Source organism: Galeopterus variegatus, unplaced genomic scaffold, assembly GCF_000696425.1.
Source record: "Galeopterus variegatus unplaced genomic scaffold, G_variegatus-3.0.2 Scaffold3370, whole genome shotgun sequence".
Classification (NCBI taxonomy): Eukaryota; Metazoa; Chordata; class Mammalia; order Dermoptera; family Cynocephalidae; genus Galeopterus; species Galeopterus variegatus.
The window spans coordinates 151,759-163,113 of record NW_007729481.1 but is presented as its reverse complement, the minus strand read 5'-3'; the positions used below and the strand labels follow the sequence as shown (position 1 = coordinate 163,113).

Sequence of the window (11,355 nt, the reverse complement as noted above, 5' to 3'; positions counted from 1 at the left end):
CAACCCTCGGCGTTGCTCCCACGCCTCGCTCAGCCAGTGAGCGGGAACCGGTCTGTATGTGGGATCCAAACCCTCGGGTGGGAGCGCCGCCGCGCTTCCCAAGCAGCGCACTATCCAGTGCGCCATCGGGCCGGCCCAGACTGTGGTGTTTTTAAAGTGCATCATTCACTGACATATTTGTCCACGAATGAAAATGAACTACAGCTACATCCATCAACATGGACAAATTGCAGGAATGTAATAGGGGAAAAAAGCAAATCACAGAAGAATGTATGTAGTGTAATTCCCTTTATATAAAGTTTAAAAACAGGCAAAACTAATGTAATGTAGCAATGTATTACTTAAGGATCATTTATATTTGCCAAAACTGTAAGGGAAGGTAAGAAAATGATAAATAGGAAATTTAGAATGGTAGCTATGAGGTGATGGATTTGTCAATTAGCTTGATTGTGGGACTCACATTACACAAGGTATACATATACCAAAACGCCATGTTGTACATCTTAAATATATACAGTTTTTTTTTTACTTGTCAATAATTCCTCAAGAAATCTGAAAAAGGAAAGTTCAGAATAAAGTTTGTCTCTGGGGGAGGCAGGGAATACAATTGGAATGGGACAGGGAGAATGGGCTTCTAAAGTGTTAATAATGTTTTATTTCCTAGGATGAGTAGTGAGTGTTTATTTTCTTTTCTTGAAACAGTTCACATATATTTTATACAGTCATTTGATGTGTATGATAGGTACAGTGGGTTGAATACTGACACTCTCCTCCCACCCCCGGCAAAAAGATATACCTGCATCCTAATATTCAGAACCTGTGAATGTTAACTTATTTGGAGAAAGTGCTTTGCAGATATACTTAATTAAGTATCTTGAGATGATGGGAATATAAGAGAAAAGACCTATCTTTTTCCCCCATTTTAAGTTTATGGCTGAGGCATCTATAACAAAAGACAGATTAATGAGAGAATAGCATACAGATGTGTTTAATATAAGTGTTACATGATATGGGAACCCACAGAAACAAAAACCCAAAGAAACAAGTAAATTTGTGTATTTTTAATGATAGGTTTGATTAAAAAAATGGGTAGTCACAGAGCAGTGTGATTGGACAAAGACTAGGAGAGAGTCATGAAGCGATTTCTCCCCCAGAACCTTGACAGGGATTGTGGCCCTGCTGACACTTTGATTTCAGACTTCTGGTTTCTTGAACTGTGAGAGAATACATTTTTGTTGTTTTAAGCCACTCAGTTTGTGGTAATTTGTTACGGCAGCCTTAAGAGATTAATGTTTCGCCAAAAATTTTAAACCTGAATAATGACAAGGAAAATGGTCTGGTCAAGGCACTTAACATGGGGCCAGGAGGCCATCTCAGCTTGAGCTTCAGGCATGTCATAACAGGGAACACTCTGGAACAAGTTGAGTCTAAAGCTGCCTCCAAACATATTTTAAGGTTGGCCTAAAGGTTTCTCTGCACATAGTGAAATGTAACCCAAGTCAATATATAAACAGACTGTAACTTAAACTGGGAGTATGAGAGGTCTTCAAAAAGTGCATAGAAAGATTCATATTATCTTTTTTTTTTTTTTGTCCTTTTTGAGACCGGCCGCACCACGCTCAGCCAGTGAGCGCTGTGAGCGCACCGGTCATCCCTATATAGGATCTGAACCCACGGCGGGAGCGCTGCTGTGCTCCCGGTGCCGCACTCTCCCGAGTGCGCCATGGGCTCAGCCCCATATTATCTTTTAATTCTATTTTTCCATGAACTTTCCAAAGTACCGTTGTATATTCCTGTAACAGGTAGCTGAGTATCAGCCAATTATAGTAACTGAACCTCCAGCAAATTAGAGGCTGAATGCTGCCAAAACATGACCATATAAGACAAATACCAACTGCAGCCAATCAGGTTGTTTCTGTATCTGACTTCCTTTTTTTGGTTATAAATATGACCTGCATGCACATGTGGGGTGTGTGTGGAGCATTCTAAACCAATTTTCGTCCAGACTGCTGCCTGGTTCTGAAATCACAATGCACTATGAGTTCTCAAATGAATTTTCTTCATTGGTCATTTGCTTAGATTGACATCTCTGGCATAGTCAGCAAGATGCAGAGCGACCTTCCTCAGCATCCCAGTGCTCTCTTGGACTTATGCAAGGTACCTGCTCAGGTGTGTTGTGCCTTCCTGCCTCCATGTATGTGTTGGTGTGTTGGGGTAAGTCAACCTGGATCAGAATGTACCACCCTTTTGGTTGAGGTTCTAATCCTTTATTTGAGGCTCTTGGTGTTTTTTTGGTTTTTTTGTTTTTTCCTTTTATTTTTAATGTACTTCATCCTGTCTCCAGAAGCATAGGATTCTATCTCTGCCATCAGGCAGGAGATTCGGGTTTCAGTTTCTTCTAATAGATCATTACCATGGGAGCATCTTACAGTAAAACCTCTAAGGGATATGAACCCCTTTGTATTCTTCATGTAAATTCTATCTAAATGGATACAGTTATAGGACTTTGGTAGGTATTTTTAATTTGGGGGGAGGGGGTGTGGGGGTTTGAATCCAGGGTTTGGTTTTGTGCTGCAAGAGAGAATGTAACATTTAAAAGTTGCAACAAAAACAGAACTGGGTCCTATAGGGAGGCCTGAGTCTGACTGGGCCAGACAGAGCTGGACTGGGTTCAGTAGATAGGTAGGGTTAGCCTTACCAAAGGTAACCTGGAACTAAAGTGGCAACAGTGAGAAATCTAATTTGGATGAAAATGTTTATTTGTGAGGCATATTAGAAAAAGCAAGGATCAAAACCCCCACAAAAACAATAGGGTGTTGTAGAGCTAGGGCTTGGTCTCTGGAGCTCAAAGGCCCTCGAGCCCATTCACAAACCCTTCACACACAGGCCTATGAGCTAGGTAACCAGCAAAAATGTCCTTGGAGCCTTGGTTGAAGAAGGAATAGTCTTTATTCAGCACACACACATCTAGAAGCTAAACAGTCCAAAGGAGAAACTCAGAAACTCAACTGCTACAGGCAAAGTCCAAAGAAAAACAGCAGCTGCCAGAAAACATGCTCTATTTTTAGACATGAACTCTCTGCCGGCCAGCCTGCTTCACAAACTGCAGAGCATACAATAGCAACAAAACTAAAAAGATACATGGGTGCACATGCGCACTAACTCCACCCACACACAACTTATTTACAAAGAAATGTGCTGCTCCACACCCAACCAGACCTGAGCTGAGGGAGCCTGACTAAATTATCCTATTTTCCCCACAGGTGTATTTAATTGGTATCCAGAGACATATTAAAGACTAAATTAATCCAAATTGCCTCCTTAAAAGATTCTTTGCCAAAAACAAATGGAAAGCTTAAGCAGAATACTAAGGACATGATAAAACAGGACTGTACTTTGCATTAACCCTGACTGTTTTTCTATCTGTTTTTACTTCAGTTCTCTGAATCTGTTAACCTTTTTGCTAAAAAGAGCCAGAAGGAATTGTTGAAAACCTTAAACATTTAATTCCTAATTCTTAATGTTTTTCTGCAGAAAATTAATTGGTCTGTTATATAATCTTGTGGGCAAATGAAGGATGAGCCAGTTTCCCACCTCAGTCTACTTACTGAAAGATGCTGAGCACTACTGGAACTCAACAGACCCTCCATAAGATGTGGAACCTGCAAGAAAAGTTCATTCTCCAAACTCACTACACTACCTGCTGTGGATTGATCAAATTGTGTCCCCAAAGTTCATATATTAGAAGCTTAACTGTAACTGTTGAGAGTGGGAAATCCTATTATGGTAATCAAGAGGTGGGGCCTCGAGGAGGTGACTAGATTGTAGGACCATGCCAAAGCAAATGGATTAAAAATAGTGGTCAGGGCTGTGGTTCTGAGGGCTTTAAAAGAAGACCACATGAGAGGTTAGTCTCTCTCTGCTCCACTATTTTCTGCCATGTGAGACTCATGGGTCACTGTCACCACCACTGAGACCCTCACTAGATGAGTTCCATAGACTTTGAATACTTGAAAATGTAGAAACAGCTTTGGAACAGGGTGTTAGGCAACGGTTAGAGGAGTATGGTGGATTCAGAAGAAGGCAAAGAGATGAGGGAAAGTTTGGAACTTACTAAAGACTGGTTAAATGGTGGTGAGCAGAATGCTAATAGAATATGGACAGTAAAGACCATAGTGAAGAGATCTCAGATGTAAATGAGAAGGGACTTATTGGAAATTGGGGCAAAGATTATCCTTGTTATGAACTGGCAAGGAATTTGGCTGCTTTGTGTCCATGCCTTAGGACTTTGTGGAAATTGAAACTTAAGAGTTGTGAACCAGAGCATTTGGCAGAAGAAATTTCTACACAGCAAAACATTCAGGAAGCTGCATGGCTACTTGTAACAGCCTATGCTGAGTTACGGTGGCAAAGGTGCGATGTAAAGCCGGAATTTAAAAGGGAAGCAGAGTATAAAGATTTGGAAAATTTACAGCCTGGCCATGTGGTAAAGAAGCAGACAGCATTTTTAGAAGAAAAATGCACTGGTGCTAAGAAGATTAGTACAAAACAAAGGGATTATCAAGACAAGGGGGAAAAGGCCCTGAAGGCATTGCAGAAGTCTCTGGGGCCAACACTTCCATTTCAGGCCCAAAGGCCTAAGGAGACAAAATGGTCTTGGGGAGCAGGCCTGAGTTGCCCTCCACCGGCTCACTGTCCAGGGCCACTTTGGGAAGCTGCTTCCAGCACCAGCACTCTGGCTCCTTTGGTTGCTCCAACTATAGCTGAATTGGCCCCACATGTGGCTGGACCCTCAGCTTTAGAAAATACAACCTGGAAGCCATGGTGGAGCCCACATGGTGTTAGGGCTGCAGGTTCTCAGAATGTCAGAGTGTGGAGGTTTGGGACCCTCCACTCTGATTTCAAAGGATGTATGGAAAAGTCTGGGGGCTCAGGAAGAGATCTGTCACAGTGGTGGAGACACCACAGGCAGCCTTTGCTAGAGCAATGCAAGCAGAAATGTGGGGTCAGAGTTGTGGCAGAAAAACCCCAACAGCGCCATGACTAGTGGAGCCATGGGAATGGGATCACCATGGAGACCCCAGACCTGTGGACCTGCCAGCATGCAACACAGCCTGGGAGAGCTGAAGTGTGGCCTGAGACCAGGAAAGCCATAGAAGTGGGGCTGCCGGAGAACTTGGGGACTCAACCCCTGCACCAGTGTGCAGGGGACATTAAACATGGAGTCAAAGCACATGGTTTGCCTGCTTTGAGATTTAATGCCTGCCCTGCTGGGTTTCAGACTTTAGGACCTATCACACCTTTCTTTTGGCCTATTTCTCTCTTTTGGAATGGGAATGTGTACCCTATGTTTGTCTCACCATTGTATCTCGGAAGTCGATAACTTGTTTTTGATTTCACAGGTGGGACTTTGAACTTTGGGCTTTTGGGTTGAAACAAGTTAAGACTTTGGGGATGAAATAAATGTATTTGTGTATGAAAAGGACATGAGTTTTGGGAGCCAAGGGCAGAATGCCTTGGGTTAAATGTCCCGCCAACACTTAGTCCCCACTGACACAGTGTAAAGACAATGGAAAATCCTATTATGATAATCGAAAGGTGGGGCCTTGAGGAAGTGATTCGATTCTGAGGACTATGCCTAGAGAATGAATTAAAAATGGTGGACAGGGGTGTGGTTCTGGGGCTTTAAAAAGAGAGTGGATGAGGAACTCTCTTTCTCTCTGCTCTGCCATTTCTGCCATGTGATTCCCTTGGGTCACTGTCGCCACTACCAAGGCCTTCACCATCTGTGTTCTCTGGATTTTGGACTTCCCAGCCTCTGAAACTGTAAGCAATACACTTCATTTTCTTAAATTACCCGGTGTCAGGTATTTTGTTATAAGCAACAGAAATAGACTAATACAGGACACAAAAAGCAATTACAGTTTGTAATGATGAAGATGCTAATAATATTGATTTAGTCATAACATACTGTACAAAAATGCCGATAGTCAACTCCATGCCCCATAAATATGCATAAATAAAAATAATAAAAATATTTTTTAAAAAGTTCAATGTATTATTGTGTTCCTTCCTTCCTTCCTTCCTTCCTTCCTTCCTTCCTTCCTTCCTTCCTTCCTTCTTTCATTCTTTCTTTCTTTCCTCCCACTTATGAGTGAGGACATGTGGTATTTCTCTTTCTGTGACTGGCTTATTTTACTTAACATGATTTTCTCCAAGCTCATCCATGTTGCTGTGAATGACAGGATTTCATTCTTTTTATGGCTGAGTAGTATTCCATTGTGTACGTATACCACATTTTCATTACCCAGCATCCATCAATGGACATTTGTGTTGGTTCCATTGCTTGACTATTGTAAATAGAGCTGCAATAAACATGACAGTGCAGGTATCCCTTTGACAGAATGATTTCTATTCCTTTGGGTATATACCCAGTAATGGCCTTGCTGGATCATATGGCAGTTCTCTGTAGATATTTGAGAAACGTCCATATTGTTTTCCAAAATGGCTGCACTAGTTTACATTCCCACCAACAGTGGAGGAGAGTTCCCCTTTCTCTGCATCCTCACCAGCATTTGTTATTCTCTGTCTATTTGATAATGACCAGTCTAAATGGAGTGAGATGATATCTCAGTGTAGTTTTGATCTGCATTTTCCTGTTGCTTAGTGATGTTGAGCACTTTTTCATGTACTTGTTGGCCATTTGAAATGTCTATTCAGCTCCTTTGGAATTTTTTATTTTTCTATTTTTTTTATTTTACTGTTAAGTTGTTTGATTTCCTTGTATATTCTGGATATTAATCCCTTGTTGGAAGTATAGTTTTCAAATATTTTCTCCCATTCTGTAGGTTGTCTTTTCACTCTGTTAATTTTTTCCTTTGCAGTGCAGAAGCTCTTTAGTGTGATATAATCCCTTTTTTTTTTTTTTTTTCTTTTCCTGCTGGAGCTTTTGAGGTCTTCTTCATAATGTCTTTGCCTAGTCCTACATTCTGCAGTATTTCCCTTATGTTTTCTTCCAGGAGTTTTATAGTTTCAGCACTTTTATTTAAGTCTTTAATCCATTTTGAGTTGATTTTGGTATGTGGTGAGAGGTATGGGGTCTAGTTTTATTCTTCTACACATGGATATCTGGTTTTCCCAGCACTATTTATTGAAGAGTCTGTCTTTTCCCCAGTGTATATTCTTTGTGCCTTTGTCAAAGATCAGCTAGCTGTAAGTACATGGATTGATTTCTGGATTCTGTATTCTGTTCCATTTGTCTGCATGTCTGTTTTTATGCCAGTGCCACAAGTCATGCACTGTAATGCCCTGGCTTTATTATTATCATTTTGCTTAGGATTGCTTTGGCTATTTGGGGTCTTTTGTTGTTCCATATGAATTTTAGGATTGTTTTCTCTACTTCTGTGAGGAATGTCATTGGTATTTTGATGGGGATCACATTAAATCTGTAGATGGCTTTGAGTAGTATGGACATTTTCACAACGTTAATTTTTCCAATCTATGAGCATGGAATGAATTTCCATCTTTTGGTGTCCTCTTTAATTTCTTTCAGCAATGATTTGTAGTTCTCGTTATAGACATCTTTTACCTCCTTGTTTAAATTTATTCCTAGGCATTTTATTTTCTGTTAGGTATTGTAAATGGGCTTACTTTCTTGATTTCTTTGTCTGCTAGTTCATTGTTGGAGTATAAAAATGCTACTGATTTTTTGTATAGTGATTTTTTATTCTGCAAATTTACTGAATTTGTTTATCAGCTCTAATTTTTTTTTTTTTTGTGAAGTCTTTAGGTTTTTCTATGTACAGGATCGTGTCATCTGCAAACAGGGACAATTTGACTTTATCTTTTCCAGTTTGAATGCCCTTTATTTCTTTCTCTTGCCTGATTGCTCTGGCTAGTATGTCTGTTGCTGTGTTAGATAGGAATGGTGAACGTAGGTATCCTTGTCTTGTTCCTGTCCTTAAAGGAAAAGCTTTCAGCTTTTCTCCATTCAGGATGATATTGGTGGTGGGTTTATCATATATGGCTTTTATTGTGTGGGGATATTTTCCTTCTATACCTAATTGGCTGAGAGTCTTTATCATGAAGGATGTTGAATTTTGTCAAATGTTTTTCCTGCATTATTGAGACAATCATATGGTTTTTTTGTCCTTGATTTTTTTGATATGGTGTACCACATTTATTGATTTGTATATGTTGAACCATCCTTGCATCCCTGGGATGAATCCCACTTGATCGTGATATATCAGCTTTTGATGTGCTGCTGTATTCTGTTTGCTAATACATTGTTGAGGATTTTTGCAACTATGTTCATAAAGGAAATTGGCCTGTAGTTTTCTTTTTTTCTATATCTTTGTCTGACTTTGGTATCAGGGTAATGCTGGCCTCATAGAGTGAGTTTGGGAAAATGGCCTCTGTTTCAGTTTTTTTTTTTTTTTTAAAGATGACCGGTAAGGGGATCTCACCCCTTGGCTTGGTGTTGTCTGCACCACGCTCAGCCAGTGAGCTAAACCGGCCATCCCTATATAGGATCCGAACCTGTGGCCTTGATGTTATCAGCACCGCACTCTCCCGAGTGAGCCACGGGCCGGCCCTGTTTCAGTTTTTTGAAATGATTTGAAAAGTATTGGTAGTAATTCTTTTTTAATCATTTGTTAGAATTCAGCAGTGAAGCCATTCAGTCCTGGGCTTTTCTTTGCAGGAAGACTTAATTACTGCTTCAATCTCATTGCTTGTTATTGGTCTGTTAAGGTTTTCTGTTTGTTTTTGGTTCGATCTTGGTAGTTTGGATGTCTCCAGAAACTTATCCATTTCCTCCAGATTTTCAAGTTTGTTGTCATATAGCTGTTCGTAATAATCTCTAATGATTCTTTGTTTTTCTGTTATATCAGTTGGAATGTCTCATTTTTCAATTCCAATTTTTGTTATTTGAGTCTTCTCTCGTCTTCTTTTAGTTAGTTTAGCTAATGGTTTGTCTATTTTGTTTATCTTCTCAAGAAACCAACTTTTTGTTTCATTGATCTTTTGCATAGGAAGCATTTGATAAAATTCCACACCCCTTCATGATAAAAACAGTCAACAAATTAGGTATAGAATGAATATACTTCAACACAATAAAGGCCATATATGACAAACTCACAACGATTGTCATACTGAATGCACAAAAGTTGATAGCTTTTCCTCTAAGATCAGGAACCTGACAAGGATGCACACTTTCTCCACTCTTATTCAACATACTACTGGGTGTTCTACCCAGAGCTATAGGGCAAGAGTAAATAATAAAGGGCACTCACATTAGGGGGAAAGAAGTCAAACTATCCCTGCTTGTAGATGACATGGTTTTTTTTTTTTTTTTTTGTGTGTGTGTGTGTGTGTGTGTGTATGTAATCCTTAATACTCCACCAAAAAAGCTGCTAGAACTAGTAAACGAACTCCATAAAGTTGCAGGATACAAAATCAACATACAAAAATCAATAGTATGTTTCTATATGCCAATTACAATTACCTGAAAGAGAAATCATAGTAATTCCATTTACAATAGCTACAAAGAAAGAAAGAGAGAGAGAGAGAGAGAAAGAGAGAGAGAGAGAGAGAGAGAGAGAGAGAGAGAGAGAGAGAAAGAAAAGAAAAGAAAAAGAAAAAGAAAAAGAAAAAAGAAATTCCTAGAAGTAAATCTAACTGAAGAGGTGAAATATCTCTGCAATGAAAACTATAAAACATTGATGAAAGGAACTGAAGATACAAAAGGATATCTTGTGCTTATGGTCTGGAAGAATCAATATTGTCCAAATGACCATACTACCCTAAGCAATCTATAGATTGAATGTCATCCTTCTCAAACTACCAATAACATACTTCACAGAAAGAGAAAAACAACTAAAAAATTTAGGGAATGACAAGAGACCCCTGAATAGCTAAAACACAAAAAAATACTGAGCCAAAAAACAATGCAGGGGTTATCACAATCTGTGACTTTGAAATATACTACAGAGTGATAGTAATCAAAACAGCATGGTACTGGCACAAAAATAGACACATAGACCAATGGAAGAGAATAGAGAATTCAGAAATAAATCCATGTACCTACAGTAACTGATTTTTGACAAGAGAGCCAAGAACATATGTTGGGGAAAGGACAGACTCTTCAATAAACTGTACTGGGAAAATTGGAGATCCGTATGCAGAAGAATTGAACTAGACCTCTATTTCTCACCATATACCAGAATCAAATCAAAATGGATTAAAAACTTCAATGCAAAATCCAAAACTATAAAATTTCTAGAAGGAAACGTAGGGGAAACACTTCAGGACACTGGACAGGGAAATGATTTTATGAATAAGACTTGTAAAGCACGGTCAACAAAAACAAACTAATGTGATTATACCAAACTAAAAAGCTTCTGCACACCAAAGGAAACAATCACTGGAGCAAAAAAACCACTTGCAGAACGGGAGAAAATATTTGCAAAATATGCTTCCAACAATAAATTAATAACCAGAATATACAATGTACTCAACTCAATAGTAAAAAAACAAATAAACCATTAAAAAGTGGGCAAAGGAGCTGAATAGACATTTCTCAAAAGAAGACATACAAATGGTTAGCAGGTATATTCAATAATGTTCGGCATCACTATTCATCTGAGTAGTGCAGATCAAAACCACAGTGAGATATCATCTGACCCCGACTAGAATAGCTATTATCAAAAAGACAGAAAATAACAAATGCTGGTGGGGATGTGAAGAAAGGAAAACTCTTATACATTTTTGGTGGGAATGTAAATTAGTACAGCCATTATGGAAAACAGTGTGGCAATTTCTCCAAAATCTGCAGATAGAACTACCATATGATCCAACAATCCCACTACTGGTTATACATCCAAAGGAATGGAAATCAACAAGTTGAAGGGATACCTGAACTCCCATGTTTATCTTGGCTCTATTCACCATAGCCAGAGTTGGAACCAACCTAAATGTCCTCCAATGCATGATTGGATAATGGAAATGTGGTATATCTACATGACAGAATACTACTCTGCTATAAAAAAGAATGAAATTCTGCCATTTGCAGCAATACTACTCTGCTCATGTTTATCATGGCTCTATTCACCATAGCCAGAGTTGGAACCAACCTAAATGTCCTCCAATGCATGATTGGATAATGGAAATGTGGTATATCTACATGACAGAATACTACTCTGCTATAAAAAAGAATGAAATTCTGCCATTTGCAGCAACATGGATGAGCTTGAAGAAAATTATGTTAAGTGAAATAAGCCAGGCACAGAGAGAAATAACACATGTTCTTATATGTGGAAGCTAAAAAGTTGATCTCATAGAAGTAGAAAGTAGAAT

General features: G+C 39.1%; 1 long non-coding RNA gene across 1 annotated transcript in view; it reads left to right on the top strand.

Annotated features, from left to right (window-relative positions):
- Positions 1-3,733, top strand: part of LOC103600500 — a 20,467-nt gene extending 16,734 nt beyond the window's left edge. The window contains exons 2-3 of the long non-coding RNA XR_551392.1: positions 2,080-2,169; positions 3,535-3,733. This is a non-coding gene — a long non-coding RNA (uncharacterized LOC103600500). The remainder of the gene's footprint in view (positions 1-2,079; positions 2,170-3,534) is intronic.
- Positions 3,734-11,355: the final 7,622 nt, after the last annotated feature.